General features: G+C 33.4%; 1 protein-coding gene across 1 annotated transcript in view; it reads left to right on the plus strand.

Annotated features, from left to right (window-relative positions):
• The first annotated feature begins 9,137 nt into the window (after window positions 1-9,137).
• LOC126886513 (uncharacterized) overlaps window positions 9,138-23,615 on the plus strand; it is a 56,181-nt gene continuing 41,703 nt past the window's right edge. Inside the window, exon 1 of the mRNA XM_050653490.1 lies at window positions 9,138-9,429. The gene's annotated coding sequence lies outside the window, so the exon portion shown is untranslated. The remainder of the gene's footprint in view (window positions 9,430-23,615) is intronic.

Below are 23,615 nucleotides of genomic sequence, written 5' to 3' on the forward strand. Positions count from 1 at the left end.
TTTCGCCACTCTAGTGGCAGCTTACAGAGGCGCCATCTCTTTTGATGGCAGGGAACGAAGACGATTTAATAATACCGTCTCCTATCCTCTGAGCTATCGGAATGTGCAAAAAGAATAAAGCTTCTAGCAAAGCTTGCTATTGCTTTTATGAATTAAAACGCCATAATACATAGCATTGGAGCACAAATTCGTCAAAACTTCCGTGATTCAACTGGTACCAATAGACTGATATATCGATATTTCAAGGTCTCCCTCTCATCAGTCAGTCGAGCTGGTACTACAAATTAAATCACGGAAGTTTCTCTGAACGTCTCCAAAAATTTCGCCACTCTAGTGGCAGCTTACAGAGGCGCCATCTCTTTTGATGGCAGGGAACGAAGACGATTTAATAATACCGTCTCCTATCCTCTGAGCTATCGGAATGTGCAAAAAGAATAAAGCTTCTAGCAAAGCTTGCTATTGCTTTTATGAATTAAAACGCCATAATACATAGCATTGGAGCACAAATTCGTCAAAACTTCCGTGATTCAACTGGTACCAATAGACTGATATATCGATATTTCAAGGTCTCCCTCTCATCAGTCAGTCGAGCTGGTACTACAAATTAAATCACGGAAGTTTCTCTGAACGTCTCCAAAAATTTCGCCACTCTAGTGGCAGCTTACAGAGGCGCCATCTCTTTTGATGGCAGGGAACGAAGACGATTTAATTTGTAGTACCAGCTCGACTGACTGATGAGAGGGAGACCTTGAAATATCGATATATCAGTCTATTGGTACCAGTTGAATCACGGAAGTTTTGACGAATTTGTGCTCCAATGCCATGTATTATGGCGTTTTAATTCATAAAAGCAATAGCAAGCTTTGCTAGAAGCTTTATTCTTTTTGCACATTCCGATAGCTCAGAGGATAGGAGACGGTATTATTAAATCGTCTTCGTTCCCTGCCATCAAAAGAGATGGCGCCTCTGTAAGCTGCCACTAGAGTGGCGAAATTTTTGGAGACGTTCAGAGAAACTTCCGTGATTTAATTTGTAGTACCAGCTCGACTGACTGATGAGAGGGAGACCTTGAAATATCGATATATCAGTCTATTGGTACCAGTTGAATCACGGAAGTTTTGACGAATTTGTGCTCCAATGCTATGTATTATGGCGTTTTAATTCATAAAAGCAATAGCAAGCTTTGCTAGAAGCTTTATTCTTTTTGCACATTCCGATAGCTCAGAGGATAGGAGACGGTATTATTAAATCGTCTTCGTTCCCTGCCATCAAAAGAGATGGCGCCTCTGTAAGCTGCCACTAGAGTGGCGAAATTTTTGGAGACGTTCAGAGAAACTTCCGTGATTTAATTTGTAGTACCAGCTCGACTGACTGATGAGAGGGAGACCTTGAAATATCGATATATCAGTCTATTGGTACCAGTTGAATCACGGAAGTTTTGACGAATTTGTGCTCCAATGCTATGTATTATGGCGTTTTAATTCATAAAAGCAATAGCAAGCTTTGCTAGAAGCTTTATTCTTTTTGCACATTCCGATAGCTCAGAGGATAGGAGACGGTATTATTAAATCGTCTTCGTTCCCTGCCATCAAAAGAGATGGCGCCTCTGTAAGCTGCCACTAGAGTGGCGAAATTTTTGGAGACGTTCAGAGAAACTTCCGTGATTTAATTTGTAGTACCAGCTCGACTGACTGATGAGAGGGAGACCTTGAAATATCGATATATCAGTCTATTGGTACCAGTTGAATCACGGAAGTTTTGACGAATTTGTGCTCCAATGCTATGTATTATGGCGTTTTAATTCATAAAAGCAATAGCAAGCTTTGCTAGAAGCTTTATTCTTTTTGCACATTCCGATAGCTCAGAGGATAGGAGACGGTATTATTAAATCGTCTTCGTTCCCTGCCATCAAAAGAGATGGCGCCTCTGTAAGCTGCCACTAGAGTGGCGAAATTTTTGGAGACGTTCAGAGAAACTTCCGTGATTTAATTTGTAGTACCAGCTCGACTGACTGATGAGAGGGAGACCTTGAAATATCGATATATCAGTCTATTGGTACCAGTTGAATCACGGAAGTTTTGACGAATTTGTGCTCCAATGCTATGTATTATGGCGTTTTAATTCATAAAAGCAATAGCAAGCTTTGCTAGAAGCTTTATTCTTTTTGCACATTCCGATAGCTCAGAGGATAGGAGACGGTATTATTAAATCGTCTTCGTTCCCTGCCATCAAAAGAGATGGCGCCTCTGTAAGCTGCCACTAGAGTGGCGAAAAAAAATTTTTGGAGACGTTCAGAGAAACTTCCGTGATTTAATTTGTAGTACCAGCTCGACTGACTGATGAGAGGGAGACCTTGAAATATCGATATATCAGTCTATTGGTACCAGTTGAATCACGGAAGTTTTGACGAATTTGTGCTCCAATGCTATGTATTATGGCGTTTTAATTCATAAAAGCAATAGCAAGCTTTGCTAGAAGCTTTATTCTTTTTGCACATTCCGATAGCTCAGAGGATAGGAGACGGTATTATTAAATCGTCTTCGTTCCCTGCCATCAAAAGAGATGGCGCCTCTGTAAGCTGCCACTAGAGTGGCGAAATTTTTGGAGACGTTCAGAGAAACTTCCGTGATTTAATTTGTAGTACCAGCTCGACTGACTGATGAGAGGGAGACCTTGAAATATCGATATATCAGTCTATTGGTACCAGTTGAATCACGGAAGTTTTGACGAATTTGTGCTCCAATGCTATGTATTATGGCGTTTTAATTCATAAAAGCAATAGCAAGCTTTGCTAGAAGCTTTATTCTTTTTGCATATATATATATATATACACAGTAGAACCCCGAAAATCCGAATTAATTGGGGGGACAGCCTGTTCGGATTCCGAAAAGTTCGGATTATCCGAAAGTTAGCCTAACTAGTAATTCAAAGCTTTCATTGTCGTTGATTTTGAGTCGCAAAACGTTCTTTTAAGATTGTGGACAATATTTTTGAACTCAAGTTGACTACGAGAGAATCGAAGTAAGTTTATGTTTAACCTATATAAGTAAGTCTGGCTAATTGGTTTGTGCCAAAGCCAATTATAAATAAAAAAACCCTTATAAGTACTACATATTGTAGTCTTCATTTTTAACAAATTTTAAATGCCAAAGTTCTATTAATCCTACATTGTTCAATTTTCTGGTTTTACTTTGTATAATAAACGTGTTTTTAAGTTTTTGTCTTGAATTTTTTAATTTTTTTCACTTTCCGTTGGTTCGGTTTTGCCGAACGTTCGGATTAGCGGGGTTCGGATTTGCAGGGTTATATATATATATATATATATATATATATATATATATATATATATATATATATATATATATATATACATCCCGCTATCATTATGTCATCTTTTCATGTTGCAGTCATTTGGCATCACTAAGAAATACTATAATTTTCGAATTTTAATTCGTGTATGTTTGTTGAGCGCATTTTTTAATGCCCTGTATCGTTCTCAGTTTTCTAAAATGTTGATTTTAAAAATTTAAATTATATACAAAAATTTTTACACTTCACAGCCATTTTGACTTCCACCACATAAAAATGTGTATTTGCGGTGTATTTGCCGTCAATCGATGTTGCCACGAGTTAAAAATATCAATCGTTTGAGGCCAGGTAGAAAAGGTATATTATAAACCATATAAAAGGTGGGTTCTTTACCTGTTCGGCTAGTTCGGCTGGTAAGGGTCCAAATATTTTACGAGTTGAATTGTGTTTATTTTATTTCATCTGCTAAATTATAATTTTCTCATAACGACTTAAAATATTTGTTTGAAAAATTAATTTTGGGTCATTCCATTTCAAATCACTCAATTTTGGAGCAAAAAAAAATGTGGACCTCTGATTTGTCTGAAAATTGGTATATAGCTTCTGCGGGACGTAAAAATAAGATATTTAAGGTCAAAAAATCTTCTTCTTCTTTTTTTCTCAAAATGTTATTTTATTCGATTTTACAGTGATTTGGTGTTTATTTATACAAATTTCCATTTTCTCTCGTAAAGTATCAATGGAAAACATAATATTTTAATAGAAGGGACTCAAAAATGTCATTATATGGCATTATAACAAGTTACTTTGATTCAAAACAAGCTTTTGATCAAATTTTATAGTATAGAAAACGTTAAAATACCGTTTTTTTTTACATTTTTCTCCATTCCCAAAATGCATCATAATCGATTTGGCTGAAAATTTGCCCACAGATAGACAAAACATAGGACTTTAAGTGGTCATAAGGATTTGAATTATATTACAATACCCAAAAAGTTACATGCAATATTATAGTCAAAAATATAGGCGTCTACTGTAAGTAAAATTAACTCGAAAATATCGACCTCACGACAAAAATTGTTAAAAAGAAATTGTAATAATTGTAAATACGATTTATTTGGAACAATTTCAGTTCCTTCCATTTTTGTCGAAAAGTTAAAAATGGCGGAGATATTGAGCAAAACAGGTTCTCCTTTAAAATCAAGATGGCCGCTAACGTAACGGAGGAATTCATTCGCGATTTTAAATTTAGGCTACTATTGACTCCCCTAAAGATCAGAAAAATAATTTTTTGTGCAGCTTGGCATTCAAGGTCAAATGCTATTCCGACTGGACTAATATATACTTTTGAGTATGATATTACTGCATGTAACTTTTTTGGTATTATAATATATTTCAAATCCTTCTAACCACTTAAAGTCCTATCTTTTAGCTATCTGCGGGCAAATTTTTAGCCAAATCGATGATGATGTATTTTGGGAATGGAGGAAAATGTAAAAAACGGTATATTAACGTTTTTTACACTATATAATTTGATCAAAAACTTGTTTTGATTCAAAATAACTTGTTATAATGCCATATAATGACATTTTTGAGTCATTTCTATTAAAATATTATGTTTTTCATTGATACTTTACGACAGAAAATGCAAATTTGTTTAAATAAACACCAAATCACTGTAAAATCGCATAAAATAACATTTTGAGAAAAAAGAAGAAGAAGACCTTAAATATCTTCTTTTTACGTCCCGCAGAAGCTATATACCAATTTTCAGACAAATAGGAGATCCAAATTTTTTCGCCTAAGTGATTTGACATGGAATGTACCTTTTACATTTTCGTTTAATTTACTTACGGTTTTTGTTCAGAATTTTGAAGAAACGCTTGGTTTGACATAAAATTTGGGACACGCATAGCTAATATGTTAAAGAAAAAAAGTGATATTGTGCCGATATGTGCTTTTGATCTGGAGGTGAGTTTCGTACGTTATCGGGGATGAAAACAAATACGTTCAAATAAGTCCGGAATTGGATAAACTGACTAATTCTAAACAACTTCTATTTTATAGAGTTTTTTCACTAAGTCAATAATTTTAGAGATATTTGCGAGTGAATATGTTCATTTTTCAACAAAAAAAAAACACGTTTTTAGACGGTTTTTCGCAAATAACTCAAAAAGTAGGTACCTACTTTATTGAAAAAAAATTAGCAAATAGCAAATATAGCTTATAGAAAAGTGTAAAAATGGTATATGTGTCAGGTCTGTAGACCCAGTAGAAGCAGAGTTATTGCTAAGCTTTGTTTTAAAACCAAGAGGAGTAGGTAAACTAAAAAGACAGATTCACACCCAAGAAAGTAACTAGAAATATCTTCAGATACATCTTCTTTTTTGGTTGATCATATCGGCCTTTGACGGTAATATTGACTAAAAATCTAAAACTAGAAGGAATAACGCAGAAAATACAAAAATCGCTGATAAAATAAATAAACTAACCTATGAAATGCCAATAGTGTTAAAATTTTATAAATGTCATTATTGTCAAAATTTGATATGAGTAAAATTGCCTGAGGTTGTACCAATTACAAACAAGGTTTACGGCGCGGGAAATTTGAATTACTCTTAGTTTAAAAACAGACTATAATTAAAAATAACCTCTTATATGTCAAATTCCAAATCGAATATTTTAACGTGAAATAAAAAAAATTAAACACTTTTCTAGGAAAACTTATTACAACTTTTTTGAAGTGTTTAAGAAAACGTTTATTTTTATTTTTTTAAAAAGATTCTAGCAGCAAGAGTAAGCAAGTTACGCTCAACATACAGTTGTTTCTTTTTTTTTTGGTTAAAAATATCGTAAAAATCTCCCTCTAATTAACAGCCCAAATGGAATTAATCGTTACCACTTCACAAGTAACTTTATGTATTGTTTGTGTTTGTAAGTTTCATCAGTTCAAAGTGCTTATTTGTGAAAAAATTTGGTTTTAAAGTAAATTTTAAATCTTTAATTTTGAAAAAAAAGACTTTTTTCAAAATAACTTAAAAATTATTAGTGATACCAAATATCTTAAAGAGTAAAAAATGTAGGTTTTGCTTTTTTAAATATTTGGGATTTTTTGATTTTCTGGAAGACAAAAATTGGTTAAGATATGGCTGTTTAAAATTTGCATATACATACTCGTGACTAGTGATTCGTTCGAGCCCTTTCAACAAACCCCCTTTCAAAAATAAGCATTTTTAACCAATGCAACTTACAGATCATATACAGGGTGTCCCCGAAAATAGTGCGTTCCTTAAAGGTATAGATAGAAAGCACAATGTAGAGCAAAAAATTCTTATAACATTTTCAGCCGTTTAAAACTTTTATAGAACAAAATTTGCTTAGAATTAGAATTAGTTAGTTTATCCACTCCCGGACTTATTTTGAACGTATGTTTTTTCACCCCCAAGAAGGGGTGAAATTCACATCCAGGACAAGAGAACATATCGGCATAATCTCACTTTTTTCTTTGGCATTTTAGCTACGTGTGTGCCAAATTTCATGTCAATCCAAGCGGTTCTTTAAAATCTGGAGGTTTTGCGATATTTTACCGTGAGTGAATGGAATAATTGCCGTTGTCACTTTTAGATAAGAAGTCATTATCACAATGACATAGTCAGGTTAACTGAATTATATAATTATTGTTTTTATCATTAAATGTGAAAACCTAGAATTATCCATGTCTGTGCGTCAATAAACACAACTCCTCTGTTAGTAGGACAGAAAGAATGACAAATAAGGTGTCAAATGAGAGCCTATAACCAAAATATTTTATTACATGTGAGAAGTTTGACCTCGGACTGCCTGTTCCAGAGTTGCAACCGAAAGTACTGTTTTAAATTCGTCGAAATAGTACAAACTATTATTCAACGCGACTAAGAAAGACCAGAACAAATACATACTTCCGGTTTCATGCCTGTCTGTTCGTCCATGTCTGTCGGTGAACAAAATTCATCCGTCATATCAACTGACAAAAAGTTACACGAAGAGTTCAAATATCGACTGCCGGTTCAACTTCCGGTCACTTTGGGTGAAAAATTAGAACTTACGATTGCTTGTTACAATTTTTTTATAAGTGTTCTACTCTATCTATTCTGACTTTTTCTATAACTTACTTAGATCACATATAATTTAATACAGTTGTGATGTCAGGGTCTTCAAAATTTATGTGGTGAGTTCCAGTATGTGATGAATGAAAAACGACTCCATAAGCAGAAGAAAAAAGTGTTCTTTAAAGTGTTCTCAAAACCTAAGACAATACATCGACTCACAAGAGCGTTGTGACAGTAGCAGAAATTCGTGTTGGGGTTCGAATTACTTTCTCATACGGCTTACTCTCCTGACTTGGCCCCCTCCGATTATTAAGTGTTCCCAAATCTGAAGAAATGACTCGTAAATAAAAAAATCAGCTGAGATAATTGAAGAAAAAAATAACTATTTTTCAGAGCTTCCAGAATCGTATTATGCGCACGGCATCGACATAAAAAATTTGTAAAACCGTTAAAATCGCTGTATTGAACATATTGAATAAAATTAAGGAATTTTCATGAAAACATGTTTTTCATGAAAATATGTCTACTTTTATAGGACGCACTTCAGCAGTTCATAAAAAAAGCTTACAGACTTTCTAATATTGTTTGCTAAATAGCAAAAATAACAAAAATTTTATTACTCATGAAGAAGATCAAGCAGCTAAATTTAAAGTAAAATCATTAGATGGCATATAAATAGATATGGAACAGAAGTTGATATCCACTTCTGAACCCACCTCAGAAGAAGTGGACGAAATAGAGTAATTGGGAGTCCTTCAAAGGTCACCTGAGCACTCAGAACCTAGTACCAGTACATGCAGCTGCGATAATATTAAAGAGAAATTCGACAAAAGAATTGAGAGGGAACTCTGGACCAAATATCAAAAACCAGTGTAACCTAACACTTCCAGCTTCATATTAATAATAGAAAATCACCGAAAGACAAATATGTAATGTAAAGAATTAATATCTCAATATTCCGGTCTACTAAACAATAACGACTGGCAAAACATTTAAAGTCTTTATTCAAGTCGTATATTCAAAAAATAAGATAAGTAGAGTAATAAATGTATAATTAAAAATTGCGAGAAACACTGCAAGACCCGAAGACAAAAAAAAAACAAAAATTAATGTGCTAAATAAAAGTATTGATTCGTTACTGCAGAACTAGAACTGTTATATGGAGCTATACTAGTCTGGATCGGTGTAAATTAAATGAGAAAGAAAATAATATAATAAACACACTTTAAGAGCAGATAGAGAAAATATATGGATTATCAGAAGGTTCAAACGGCAGAATTATCAACGATAAACAAGAAAAAGTCAACGAGATAATGATTCTTTACCAACTGTTTTATTATAATTAGGGGTACGGAATAGATGCGAATTTCGGCGAAATTATTAACAAAAATGAGATAAATGTGAAATATGGAGTTTTTGTTTATTTCCGCGAAGTACCTGCAGGTGCTCAACTCGTCCGTAAATAAGTAGGTACTTAGTCACGTAGTAAATAAGGAATGGAAAGATTTTACGGAAGTCGGAAATTTTTCTATTGTACATAATTTTTAAAAGGTGTTTATTTTTCTAACACGTGTTGAAACAGAAGGAACTTTCATTGTTCATCATTAAATAGATAAAGATAAGATAAGGAATTGATATTTGTCAATGTTGATTCTTTGAGAAATATAAATAATCCGACTGTTGTTATCTGCATTTCGGTCTTTTGTATTGGTAAAAATCTAAGTAGGAATAAAAGTCGGCTAATTCTTATTTTCTAAACATATAAATTAGTCAAACAGGACAATCAGTGCTCATTCATCATGACAGATAAGGCAAGGACCAAATTCGCGGAACTGGAGCACCACCCAAATTACATACTGCGAGAGACGCTAAGGTATGATGAGTTCCACCGATGGAAGCACAGACGTCCGAAGCAACAAATAGTGGGATAAGAGTATAAAAGTGATAAGTGATAGTAGTGAGTTCGTAGCTCGAAAACAAGTGCCGAAGACAGCGTTACATACGAAGATAAAATACCACGATCGCCTCTAAGGTAAGTGAATTTTAGAAAATTACAGAAGGGCATAAGCCCCCAAAAAAATATAAATAAAATAAAAAAATGGCGAAATCCCCCAAAAAAATTATAAAAAACCATAAAACACATACAAACTCGAGCAACGAGTCATCGGGCGGAGCCCACTAGGGCTCAGCACGATGACTCGGGGCCCAAGCAAGCAATTTTTAGTTCCGCGGATAAGTAAGAAAGAAGATAAAGGCATAGAGCGCATCACGCTGGCCTAGTTTTTTGCATTCGATTAGGGTACCACAATGGAATCTTATTACCCAGGATTCCATTGTGAAGAGCATTTAGCTACGATAGTTGTGCCCCCATCGCGCATCAGCGTGCTATGGGGGGGAAAGGGATGGCCTGGGGCATTGGAGCGAGGGGGGGTGATCCCTGTATATACTCGGGTCAAAACACCTCGCCCCAAAGAATTGTTACACCCGAATGTACTCTTTCGAGAGGGTGGACATTCCCACAGGTCGGGTTAAATCAAATTGCTTGCTTGCTCAGTGCTCATTCCGTCAATTTTTACTAAGAACATGGTCTATCAAAAAAGTTTTCATAGTAACATAAAGTTACTTAAAGTATCCCCTAAAATGGGACGCCCTAAAACAATTTTGAGTGATCGAGTCAAAGAATTTTCAACAGATGACCTATATCTGTGTGACACAAGACATAATTGCTACACAGTGCAGTTTTTCGTCATTTGCTAAAGCAGCATTAAAAAGCATTTGGAGTCCAACGAACAGCGTAGACGCAGAACGATTCTTCAGCACATATAATATTGTAGTGACAGTGACAGATCGAAGAACAGCTCTTAAAGAGTCGAATGTCGAAATTACAACGATGTTAGCTTTTAATTAATGTTTTCTGTTGTTTTACTCGTAGTTAAAAATAAATGCGAAATTTTGTAATTATAAAAAAAGTAAATGCGAAATTCATGTTTTTTATTTGCGAAAATTCCGTACCCCTAATTATAATTAGTTATAAAATAGCTTAAATGGGGAAAAGCTGTAAGCTTAGACCAAACACCAGTAGGGGACATCCAATTAATTGAGTGAAAAAAATTAAATGTATAACAATATTCACTTCATTTACTGAAAAGGCATTGTCCCGCAAGAATGGTTGAAATCACAATTAATAGCCCTACAAAAAGACAAGCGCTTAAAAGTGATAAGACCATTGAAAAATAAGCCTGTAAGCTACCTTTTAAACACATGCTCAAAAATAATCCATAACGCAAGGATTGTTAGGAAATTCTTTTATAGACTTCAGGCAACAAATTCTCCTGATCATGTTTAAAAAACGTACGGAATGTACTAAATAAAAAAATATATTTATCATTTAAAAATATGTACCCTTATACTATAACATAATTCTAACGTTGAATATATAATGCTTTCCTGTGGAGTATACAAAGGATGATCCTCTTTTTCCCGCACGCTGCCTTGTTTAGTCTTCTTTGTCGTTTAATTCGTTAAATTCTATCCTCTTATGTCACGGCTTCAGGAAGAAGTGGATATATGCAGTGAACGGGAGGCCTATGTCGAACAGTGAACGAAGGGGGCCTTTTCGCGTTTATCATGTAGAGAAGTCACCTGTCAAAAACTGGACGTATGTAATCGTATTCACTTTGTTAAATACTGTCACATAATATGTCATACACCTCTGTGCGTTAATCCATTTTATTTCTACAATTTTAAGGTGCTATTACATGCCGCCCATTTTATTTGTCTACAGTCGCATTCTGCCCGTTAAATCCCATCGTTTGAGGCGCTGTACGTCACGACTGGATCAATTGTAGCGAAGCTACATGACTAAGGCCCTTTTAACATGTTGCTGTATTTGATTTTTCTGTGCCATTTTATATTATTTGTCAAATACTATTATTTGAGGTGCTGTACATCACGATTGGACCAATAGGACCGTAGATACAAGACTAAGGCCCTTTTGACATGCTGCTGTACTTGATTTTTCTATGTCATTGTATTCTATTTGACAAATCCAGTTATTTGAGGTGCTGTACTCCACGATTGGACCAATAGGAGCGAAGATACGTAAATAAGGCCCTTTTTTCATGTTGCTGTATTTGATTATTCTGTCATTATATTCTGTTCGTTAAACCCTATCATTTGAGGTGCTGTATGTCACGATTGGACCAATAGGACCGAAGATACATAACAAAGGCCCTTTTGACTTGTTGCTTGCTGTATTTGATTTGTTTGTGTCAAATTTGATTCTATTGGTCAAGTCCTATTACTTAAGATGCTGCACGTCACGATTGGACTAATAGGACCGAAGATACGCTACTAAGGCCCTTTTTATATGCTGTTGTATTTGATTTTTCTATGTCATTGTATTCTGTTTGTCAAATCCTATCATTTGAGGTGCTATATATCACGTTTGGTCTAACAGGACCGAAGATACATAACTAAGGCCCTTTTGACATGCTGCTGTGTTTGATTTTTCTGTGTCATTGTCTTCTATGATGCCTAAGGCATGTCTATGATATGCCTTATTTTTAAATAAAACAAGTAATTGGACTTCGTAAGTCCTAGGTTTTCACCCAAAGTAATCGAAAGTAGAACTGGAAGACAATATTTGAATTTTACGTGTAACTTTGCGTGGGTTGATATACGAATTTACTAATTTTGAGTCATTTTTACTAAACTTTCACATTTGTCACCTCATTTGTAATTCTACCCGGTATAATGGCGGAGGAGTTATATTGGCGGTCGTACGGACCGAGAGAAAGATTGCCTAGGACAAATATCTCACCTTTAGTACCATCCTTGGATTATCAGCTTTCATTTGACACCTCATTTGTCATTCTACCTGGTATAGTGACGGAGAAGTTATATTCGCAGTCGTACGGACCGACGGAAAGACAGTAGGTCAAATATCTCACCTTTAGTACCATCCTTGGATCATAAGCTTTCATTTGACACCTCATTTATCATTCAAGCTGTTATAATAATGGAGGAGTTATATTCGCGATCGTACGGACCGACGAAAAGACAGCCTAGGTCAAATATCTCACCTTTAGTACCATCCTTGGATTATAAGCTTTCATTTGACCTCATTTGTCATTCTACCTGGTATAATGATGGAGGAGTTATATTCGCGGTCGGACAGACCAACGGACAGACCGCCAAGGTCAAAGATCTCACATTTAGTACCATCCTTGGATTTTTATCTTTCATTGGACACCTCATTTGTCATTCTACCTGGTATAATGACAGAGAAGTTATATTCGCGGTCGTACGGACCGACGGAAAGACAGCCTAGGTCAAATATCTCACCTTTAGTACCATCCTTGGATCATAAGCTTTCATTTGACACCTCATTTATCATTCAAGCTGGTATAATGATGGAGGAGTTATATTCGCGGTCGTACGGACCGACGGAAAGACAGCCTAGGTCAAATATCTCACCTTTAGTACCATCCTTGGATTATAAGCTTTCATTTGACACCTCATTTGTCATTCTACCTGGTATAAAGACGTAGAAGTTATATTCGCGGTCGACGGAAAGACAGCCTAGGTCAAATATCTCACTTTTAGTACCATCCTTGGATCATAAGCTTTCATTTGACGCCTCATTTATCATTCTAGCTGGTATAATGATGGAGGAGTTATATTCGCGGTCGGACGGACCGACGGACAGACCGCCTAGGTCAAATATCTCACCTTTACTACCATCCTTGGATTATCAGCTTTCATTTGACACCTCCTTTGTCATTCTACCTGGTATAATGACAGAGAAGTTATATTCGCGGTCGTACGGACCGACCGAATGACAGCCTAGGTCAAATATCTCACCTTTAGTACCATCCTTGGATCATAAGCTTTCATTTGACACCTCATTTATCATTCAAGCTGGTATAATGATGGAGGAGTTATATTCGCGGTCGTACGGACCGACGGAAAGACAGCCTAGGTCAAATATCTAATTTTTAGTACCATCCTTTGATTATAATCTTTCATTTGACACCTCATATGTCATTCTACCTGGTATAATGACGGAGAAGTTATATTCGCGGTCGTACGGACCGACGGAAAGACAGCCTAGGTCAAAGATCTCACCTTTAGTACCATCCTTGAATCATAAGCTTTCATTTGACACCTCATTTGTCATTCTACCTGGTATAATGACGGAGAAGTTATATTCGCGGTCGTACGGACCGACGCGACGAAAAGACAGCCTAGGTCAAATATCTCACCTTTAGTACCATCCTTGGATCATAAGCTTTCATTTGACGCCTCATTTATTATTCTAGCTGGTATAATGATGGAGGAGTTATATTCGCGGTCGGACGGACCGACGGAAAGACAGCCTAGGTCAAATATCTCATCTTCAGTACCATCCTTGGATTATAAGCTTTCATTTGACACCTCATTTGTCATTCTACCTGGTATAATGACGGAGGAGTTATATTCGCGGTCGTACGGACCGACGGAAAGACAGCCTAGGTCAAATATCTCACCTTTAGTACCATCCTTGGATTATAAGCTTTCATTTGACACCTCATTTGTCATTCTACCTGGTATAATGACGGAGAAGTTATATTCGCGGTCGTACGGACCGACGCGACGGAAAGACAGCCTAGGTCAAATATCTCACCTTCAGTACCATTCTTGGATTATCAGCTTTCATTTGACACCTCATTTGTCATTCTACCTGGTATAATGACGGAGAAGTAATATTCGCGGTCGTACGGACCGACGGAAAAACAACCTAGGTCAAAGATCTCACCTTTAGTACCATCCTTGAATCATAAGCTTTCATTTGACACCTCATTTGTCATTCTACCTGGTATAATGACGGAGAAGTTATACTCGCGGTCGTACGGACCGACGGAAAGACAGCCTAGGTCAAATATCTCACCTTTAGTACCATCCTTGGATCATAAGCTTTCATTTGACGCCTCATTTATTATTCTAGCTGGTATAATGATGGAGGAGTTATATTCGCGGTCGGACGGACCGACGGAAAGACAGCCTAGGTCAAATATCTCACCTTCAGTACCATCCTTGGATTAGAAGCTTTCATTTGACACCTCATTTGTCATTCTACCTGGTATAATGACGGAGGAGTTATATTCGCGGTCGTACGGACCGACGGAAAGACAGCCTAGGTCAAATATCTCACCTTTAGTACCATCCTTGGATTATAAGCTTTCATTTGACACCTCATTTGTCATTCTACCTGGTATAATGATGGAGGAGGTATATTCGCGGTCGGACAGACCGACGGACAGACCGCCAAGGTCAAATAGCTCACCTTTAGTACCATCCTTGTAATATCAGCTTTCCGTTGACACCTCATTTGTCATTCTAGCTGGTATATTGACGGAGGAGTTGTGATTACAGACAGACGGACGGACAGACGGACGTGGATAATACAAAGTTTTCACATTTTTTCAAAATTGGGTGAAAACAACATGATGCCAGAATGATTTGTTGATGAAAATAATATATACATTCTCAAATTGCCTATTTTTCGGTGTGGATAATATTGTATTCAACAGTGATGCCAAATTTCTGATGCCAAAATGATTGATAATGAAAGTGGGATATACGTTTTCATGTATATAGCGGCAGCGACAAAACGGTAAAACACTGAACTAAATGTATATAATATTTTCACTGTACCATCATTTTGGACTCAAACATTTTATGGAATAAACTTATATAACTTAGTAAGGGATAAACAAAGAAAGCTGATATATTAAAGTAACATCAAGAAATCAAATCTCTAACTACCGAGTTGATTAGACTTCTGGTAACAAGTGCAGGAAAAAAGTTATTAAGGTAGTGTAAAGTGGCATCGATATACAGATGCCACTTTGCAAGACGATGCCAAATCGATGGTAAATGCATAATGTATCGATGCCAAATTGATAGTAGGATGTATATATATATATATATATATATATATATATATATATATATATATAAGATGGTGGTATTCTTGACTGTAGATTTATATATCAAGTAGTGACTCTTGAGGATGCAGTCAGTTTATTTGGCCCACAAGACAAAGAAAACTCTTTGACTTACTGTCAAGCTTTCGAATTATATTTAATTCTTTTTCAAGACATCTACAAAATTTATAAATGTAAGAATTAAGTAATTACAATGTATATTTTGTTTACTTACTAGTCGTTGAGATTGATTGAAAAAGTTGAAACTTTACTAAAAGGACAATCACACACATATTAAAATATTTAAATAATTTTAGCCAATCTATTACATTATGTTGTGTCCATGGTTCGTTGTTCAACATGTATGAAGTGTATACCATTTCTTTAGAAGGAAAGCAAAACCAGTAACCATAGTTTTTTTATAATTACAGTTATTAATTTGATTGATGTAAAGTAAATTAGTCCAGTCAATGTGTCTACCAGCATAAAATGAATTTTTAATGGTGGAATGTACGATAGAAAATCAGATTATGATGTTGTGTCAAATGTTTGTTGATATGCTAATATGTAACAATAAATGTTACTTAATTTGTCTATATCTGACTTTCTATTTATACATTTTCTATTTTTCTGGATGTGTGTCATTTCTACAAATAACCTTTTCTGTTCATTTTTCACCCTCTCTAAGATTGACGCTTGTGAAAAATTAAATGTATGATTTAGATTAATTGAGTGATCTGCTAATGCACAAGCTTGCGATTTTTTTTGTATTAATATCACTTCTGTGGGAAATTATTCTGCTGTGTAATGTCCGAGATGTTTCTCCTATATAAACCTTATCGCAGTCTGAGCAAGGTATTTGATACACAACTTTTGAACTTTCCTTAGTCGTAAGTGGATCTTTAGTTTTGGTGTATAAATGTGCTATAGTTTTAACGTTTCTGGTAGCAATTTTTATGTTTTCGAGTCCTTTAAATAATTTGAGAAGTTTTGGTGTTAAGAATGGAATATAAGGTAAAGATCCAAATGTTTGTGGTGTTGTTGGTACTAAGGTGTCGATTGTTGGGCTAGTGTTTCTTTCTTGGCTTGCCATATTCACTGTGGGTTGTTTTTTATTATTGGTATTGTCAATCAATGTGATGGAAGCTGGAGAGGTAGCAGTACTAAAAATTAATTTATTAAGTAGTCCTACTGGATAAGAGTTTTCCATTAATATGTTTTTTAGTCTCTTCAAACTCTTTTCTCTATATGTTGGATGAGATATTTTTATTACTCGACTTTTTAGTCCCAAAATTAAGTTTATTTTCATTCTTGTAGGATGTTCAGAATAGTAATTTATGAATCTATTGCTAGAAATCGGTTTTCGATACCATTCTGTTATGAGACTATTATCTTGAGTGCGATGGACTAGCATATCCAGAAAAGGGAGACTGTTGACGTAATAGACGGCAAAAAATAAAATATAATATCCATTATAATTGCATAAAATGCCAAAATATAAATAAATTCCAAAAATTAAAAATTGACAATTTTGCCATGGTTAAATTTCAAGAGAAATGGTTTCATAACTTAACTAATGTAGAATTTCCATTTAACATTAAAAAGTTTTTAGCCTTAGGACCGAAATTTTGTCTTTTTCCTAATCTTAGAGATTTTAAATTATCTGACTTGTTGTCTGATATAGAACAACTAATTGCAAAATTTGACATTAATAACAAAGATACAGTCGGAAAAATGAAAGAATACCCATGAACGAACATATAAAACACGCTGTATTTTCCTGTCACCGTGTCACAAAGAAAATTGTCCAGTGCAAGTACATGTAACAATAATTATTACATGTACTTGCGCTGCCCATTTTTTTTTGTGACACGGTGACTGGAAAATACAGCGTGTTTTATATGTTGGTTCATGGGTATTCTTTCATTTTTCCTACTGTATGTTTCGGTCAAAAAGCACAAACATTATAACAAACTATTTGCATAAAACAAACAATAGTAATCATTTCTTTAATGACTTGTTCTGTGAAGCAAAAAGGTTTTTAATTATGAATCCAGAATTATACATTCTCCGCAGTGATAAAGGTAACATAACTGTTGCAATGTACAGGGACGATTATACAAATAAAAGTCAATCTTTGCTAAATGATGTTAAGTATTATAAGCAACTCACAAATGATCCAACATGTACATTGCAACAAAAATCAAACAAGCTTGTATCTAAATTAGCAAATAATGGCAACATCTCTGCTAGTGAATCAAAATCATTAAAAATTTACAATTCAGTAGCTCCACGTTTCTACGCATTGCCAAAAGTACATAAACCCACTCTTTCAATGAGACCAATAATCTCTTCAATAGATTCCCCCAATAGTAAGTTAGCGAATTTTATTACAACAATTTTAACAAATGCATACAATTTCAACAACGATATAGTAATTAAAGATTCTTTTGTTTTTAGTAACTTCATAAATAATAAAAAAATCCCAGAAACATACATTTTAGTAAGTTTTGATGTGGTATCTTTATATACCAATATTCCGTCTTATTTAATTCTAAACAGCATAGAAAAACACTGGAATGAGATCCAGGCACATTGCACATTAAATTTAAATTCATTAAAAGAAATATTATATTTCATATTTGATACCAACATCTGTAAATTTAATAACAGTTATTACAAACAAACAGCAGGCACTCCTATGGGAAGCTCATTATCGCCAATCATGTGTAATTATGCTCTTCATGATCTCATTGAAGAATGTTTAAAAATAATACCTTTTCATATTCCATTTGTCAAACGTTTTGTAGATGATTTGATCCTAGCAGTACCCAATGATAAAATAAATGAGGTTTTAAATATTTTCAACAACCAATGTAGCCAACTACAGTTTACTGCAGAAAGAGAACAAAACAACAGTCTCCCTTTTCTGGATATGCTAGTCCATCGCACTCAAGATAATAGTCTCATAACAGAATGGTATCGAAAACCGATTTCTAGCAATAGATTCATAAATTACTATTCTGAACATCCTACAAGAATGAAAATAAACTTAATTTTGGGACTAAAAAGTCGAGTAATAAAAATATCTCATCCAACATATAGAGAAAAGAGTTTGAAGAGACTAAAAAACATATTAATGGAAAACTCTTATCCAGTAGGACTACTTAATAAATTAATTTTTAGTACTGCTACCTCTCCAGCTTCCATCACATTGATTGACAATACCAATAATAAAAAACAACCCACAGTGAATATGGCAAGCCAAGAAAGAAACACTAGCCCAACAATCGACACCTTAGTACCAACAACACCACAAACATTTGGATCTTTACCTTATATTCCATTCTTAACACCAAAACTTCTCAAATTATTTAAAGGACTCGAAAACATAAAAATTGCTACCAGAAACGTTAAAACTATAGCACATTTATACACCAAAACTAAAGATCCACTTACGACTAAGGAAAGTTCAAAAGTTGTGTATCAAATACCTTGCTCAGACTGCGATAAGGTTTATATAGGAGAAACATCTCGGACATTACACAGCAGAATAATTTCCCACAGAAGTGATATTAATACAAAAAAATCGCAAGCTTGTGCATTAGCAGATCACTCAATTAATCTAAATCATACATTTAATTTTTCACAAGCGTCAATCTTAGAGAGGGTAAAAAATGAACAGAAAAGGTTAATTGTAGAAATGACACACATCCAGAAAAATAGAAAATGTATAAATAGAAAGTCAGATATAGACAAATTAAGTAACATTTATTGTTACATATTAGCATATCAACAAACATTTGACACAACATCATAATCTGATTTTCTATCGTACATTCCACCATTAAAAATTCATTTTATGCTGGTAGACACATTGACTGGACTAATTTACTTTACATCAATCAAATTAATAACTGTAATTATAAAAAAACTATGGTTACTGGTTTTGCTTTCCTTCTAAAGAAATGGTATACACTTCATACATGTTGAACAACGAACCATGGACACAACATAATGTAATAGATTGGCTAAAATTATTTAAATATTTTAATATGTGTGTGATTGTCCTTTTAGTAAAGTTTCAACTTTTTCAATCAATCTCAACGACTAGTAAGTAAACAAAATATACATTGTAATTACTTAATTCTTACATTTATAAATTTTGTAGATGTCTTGAAAAAGAATTAAATATAATTCGAAAGCTTGACAGTAAGTCAAAGAGTTTTCTTTGTCTTGTGGGCCAAATAAACTGACTGCATCCTCAAGAGTCACTACTTGATATATATATATATATATATATATATATATATATATATATATATATATATATATATATACATATATATATATATATATATATATATATATATATATATATATATATATATATATATATATATATATATATATATGTTACACTTGAAGTTTCCGCGGGAGCTATATGTGCTTTCTGTTGTTTTCCGGGTTTGACTCCGCGTTGAATAATTTTGGTTTTGATAAAAACCATTATTTTGACGACGTTTCGGCAAGATCTCACTTGCCATTGTCAAGTCAGGTAGTTCCGCTTCTCGCTGCTGCTTGAAGTAAACTTTGAAGTAAACGCTGCTGCTTGAAGTTTACTTCAAGCAGCAGCGAGAAGCGGAACTACCTGACTTGACAATGGCAAGTGAGATCTTGCCGAAACGTCGTCAAAATAATGGTTTTTATCAAAACCAAAATTATTCAACGCGGAGTCAAACCCGGAAAACAACAGAAAGCATATATATATATATATATATATATATATATATATATATATATATATATATATATATATATATATATATATATATATATATATATATATATAAATATATATATATATATATATATATATATATATATATATATATATATATATATATATACAGGGTGCGCCAAACCTCTGGTCTTCTTTGATTACGGCTAAACTATGAGATATACAAAAAAATGTCTATAACAAAACTAATGTGTATCAAAGGGGTCTATAATTTAAAATTATTTTCAATTATACAGGGTGAGTCAGAACGACGGTATGAACCAAAGTTTTATTTTTCTAAATGGAACACCCTGTATATTAAATCATTTTTGAATATATTATTTAAAAATATGAAAAATTTGTGTAAGGTCTTATAGGCCTAAAGTTAATAATTTTCGAAATATTTACATTTTTATTGAGAAAAATGGTAATATTTATAGGGTTGTGGATTATGTTTCCAAGGAAATAAAAATTTAGGTGATAGGTCAAAGTTTTTAAAATATAGTGTTATTTTTAAATAATTTAATATTTTTTACTTTTAGCCATAAAATATACAGTGTGATCACTATTCGCAAAAACAAAATTTTCTCATTTTTTTTTAAATAGGACACCCTGTATATTAGTTTTGCGTTTTGTAGTAAATATTACAACCTTTCTTTTGGTATAAGGTTGTATGTACCTAGCATGTTTCGTTTTGTAGATATTTAAAAAAACTATAGAATTTACGTTTTTGCGGATTTTTTATTTAAAAATTTTTTTGCAAATAAAATAATTATAATCTGGTTTTAGAAACATACACTAAAATATAAAATATGAAAATAAAAACGTAATTAAAGATTAAAATAAATCGTATGCTAGTACAATTCAATTGACCTTAATAACTTTAAATTATTTTACAAAAAATATTTTACCACATTAATGAATACATAAATTAGTTACTAAATTAAATAAACAACCAAATTTTAAATCAATCGTAGTAATTCTTCTACCGCAGCAACTTTCCTGTACCAAATTAATTGTTAGTTATATTGTATTTACGAGTAATTTATCAATTAATAACTTTTTAATTTACAAAGTACATATACCTCGTCCAATTTACTTACCGTTGCACGTCATCCGCGCCATAGCCTGTGGCACGATACCAACACAAAATATCTAGGCGGTAGGTGTGTTCCCCTTTAGAATCATTTTGATTCTAAAAAAGAACACACCCACCGCCTAAATATTTCGTGTTGGTATCGTGTCACAGGCTATGGCGCGGATGACGTGCAACGGTAAGTAAATTGGACGAGGTATACATCTTGAGAACGTATAAAGTATGCTTTGAAACAAATAAACGTTATGGAAGTATATTAAGAAGTAAATAGTATCTATGTACCTACTCGTGTCACAAAAGCTGGTAATAATTTCTAATGGTTTCGCCCAAAACAAGTGTCATATCCAAAAATTTTTCGGTTAAAAAATTAAAATTTAAAATATAAAAAATTGTTACACAAATTTCAACTACAAAAGTATTACCAGCTTTTGTGACACCAGTAAATACTATTTATATTAATAAATAATTTGGCTGATACATTTAACATTCATTTGTTTCAAAGCATACTTTATAATAATTTTTATATTCTCAAGATGTATGTAAGTAAATTTAAAAGGTAAATTAAAAGTTTAACTAAATACAATTTAACTAACAATTAATTTGGTACAGGAAAGTTGCTGTAGTAGAAAAATTACTACGGTTGATTTAAAATTTGGTTGTTTATTTAATTTAGTAACTAATTTATGCATTCATTAATATGGTAAAATATTTTTTGTAAAATAATTTAAAGTTATTAAATTCAATTGAATTGTACTAGCATACGATTTATTTTAATCTTTAATTACGTTTTTATTTTCATATTTTATATTTTAGTGTATGTTTATAAAACCAGATTATAATTATTTTTTTTGCAAAAAAGTTTTTAAATAAAAAATCCACAAAAACGAAAAATCTAGAGTTTTTTTAAAATATCTACAAAACGAAACATGCTAGGTACATACAACCTTATACCAAAAGAAAGGTTGTAATATTTACTACAAAACGCAAAATTAATATACAGGGTGTCCCATTTAAAAAAAATGAGACAATTTTGTATTTGCAAATAGTGATCACACTGTATATTTTATGGCTAAAAGTAAAAAATATTAAATTATTTAAAAATAACACTATATTTTAAAAACTTTGACCTATCACCTAAATTTTTATTTCCTTGGAAACATAATCCACAACCCTATAAATATTACCATTTTTCTCAATAAAAATGTAAATATTTCGAAAATTATTAACTTTAAGCCTATAAGACCTTATACAAATTTTTCATATTTTTAAATAATATATTCAAAAATGATTTAATATACAGGGTGTTCCATTTAAAAAAATAAAACTTTGGTTCATACCGCCGTTATGACTCACCCTGTATAATTGAAAATAATTTTAAATTATAGACCTCTTTGATACACATTAGTTTTGTTATAAACATTTTTTTGTATATCTCATAGTTTAGCCGTAATCAAAGAAGACCAGAGGTTTGGCGCACCCTGTATATATATACATATATAATCTATGTTTAAAAACATGAGATGTAGATCCTTGAAACACACTCAGTGATCAAAAGATCCAAGGTTAATGGTTTGACGACCACTCGTACGAAATCAAACAGATGAAATAGAGAATGTGGAAAAATCCCCTTACGAACAATTCACACATCCACCATTTCGGGTTGGGAAAAATTTTTCGAATAGAATCAAAGATCCAAACACCAGTTCTTAGAAATGTGTTTCGCCCTCTTCAACCTCTCTGGGCTTATCAATAAAGATGAGAGGTTGAATATCTTTAGACACATTCCAATCAAAAAACAACATTCGAGACCTAGACATAGAAGGTGCGTAAATCTACGGCAAGTCCGACAATGACAGTCTCAAGTTTTAATTCCCTAATTACTTAAAGTAAGTAAAATCTATGTTTAAAAACATGAGATGTAGATCCTTGAAACACACTCAGTGATCAAAAGATCCAAGGTTAATGGTTTGACGACCACTCGTACGAAATCAAACAGATGAAATAGAGAATGTGGAAAAATCCCCTTACGAACAATTCACACATCCACCATTTCGGGTTGGGAAAAATTTTTCGAATAGAATCAAAGATCCAAACACCAGTTCTTAGAAATGTGTTTCGCCCTCTTCAACCTCTCTGGGCTTATCAATAAAGATGAGAGGTTGAATATCTTTAGACACATTCCAATCAAAAAACAACATTCGAGACCTAGACATAGAAGGTGCGTAAATCTACGGCAAGTCCGACAATGACAGTCTCAAGTTTTAATTCCCTAATTACTTAAAGTAAGTAAAATCTATGTTTAAAAACATGAGATGTAGATCCTTGAAACACACTCAGTGATCAAAAGATCCAAGGTTAATGGTTTGACGACC

This window comes from Diabrotica virgifera, chromosome 6 (genome assembly GCF_917563875.1).
Source record: "Diabrotica virgifera virgifera chromosome 6, PGI_DIABVI_V3a".
Lineage (NCBI taxonomy): Eukaryota > Metazoa > Arthropoda > Insecta > Coleoptera > Chrysomelidae > Diabrotica > Diabrotica virgifera.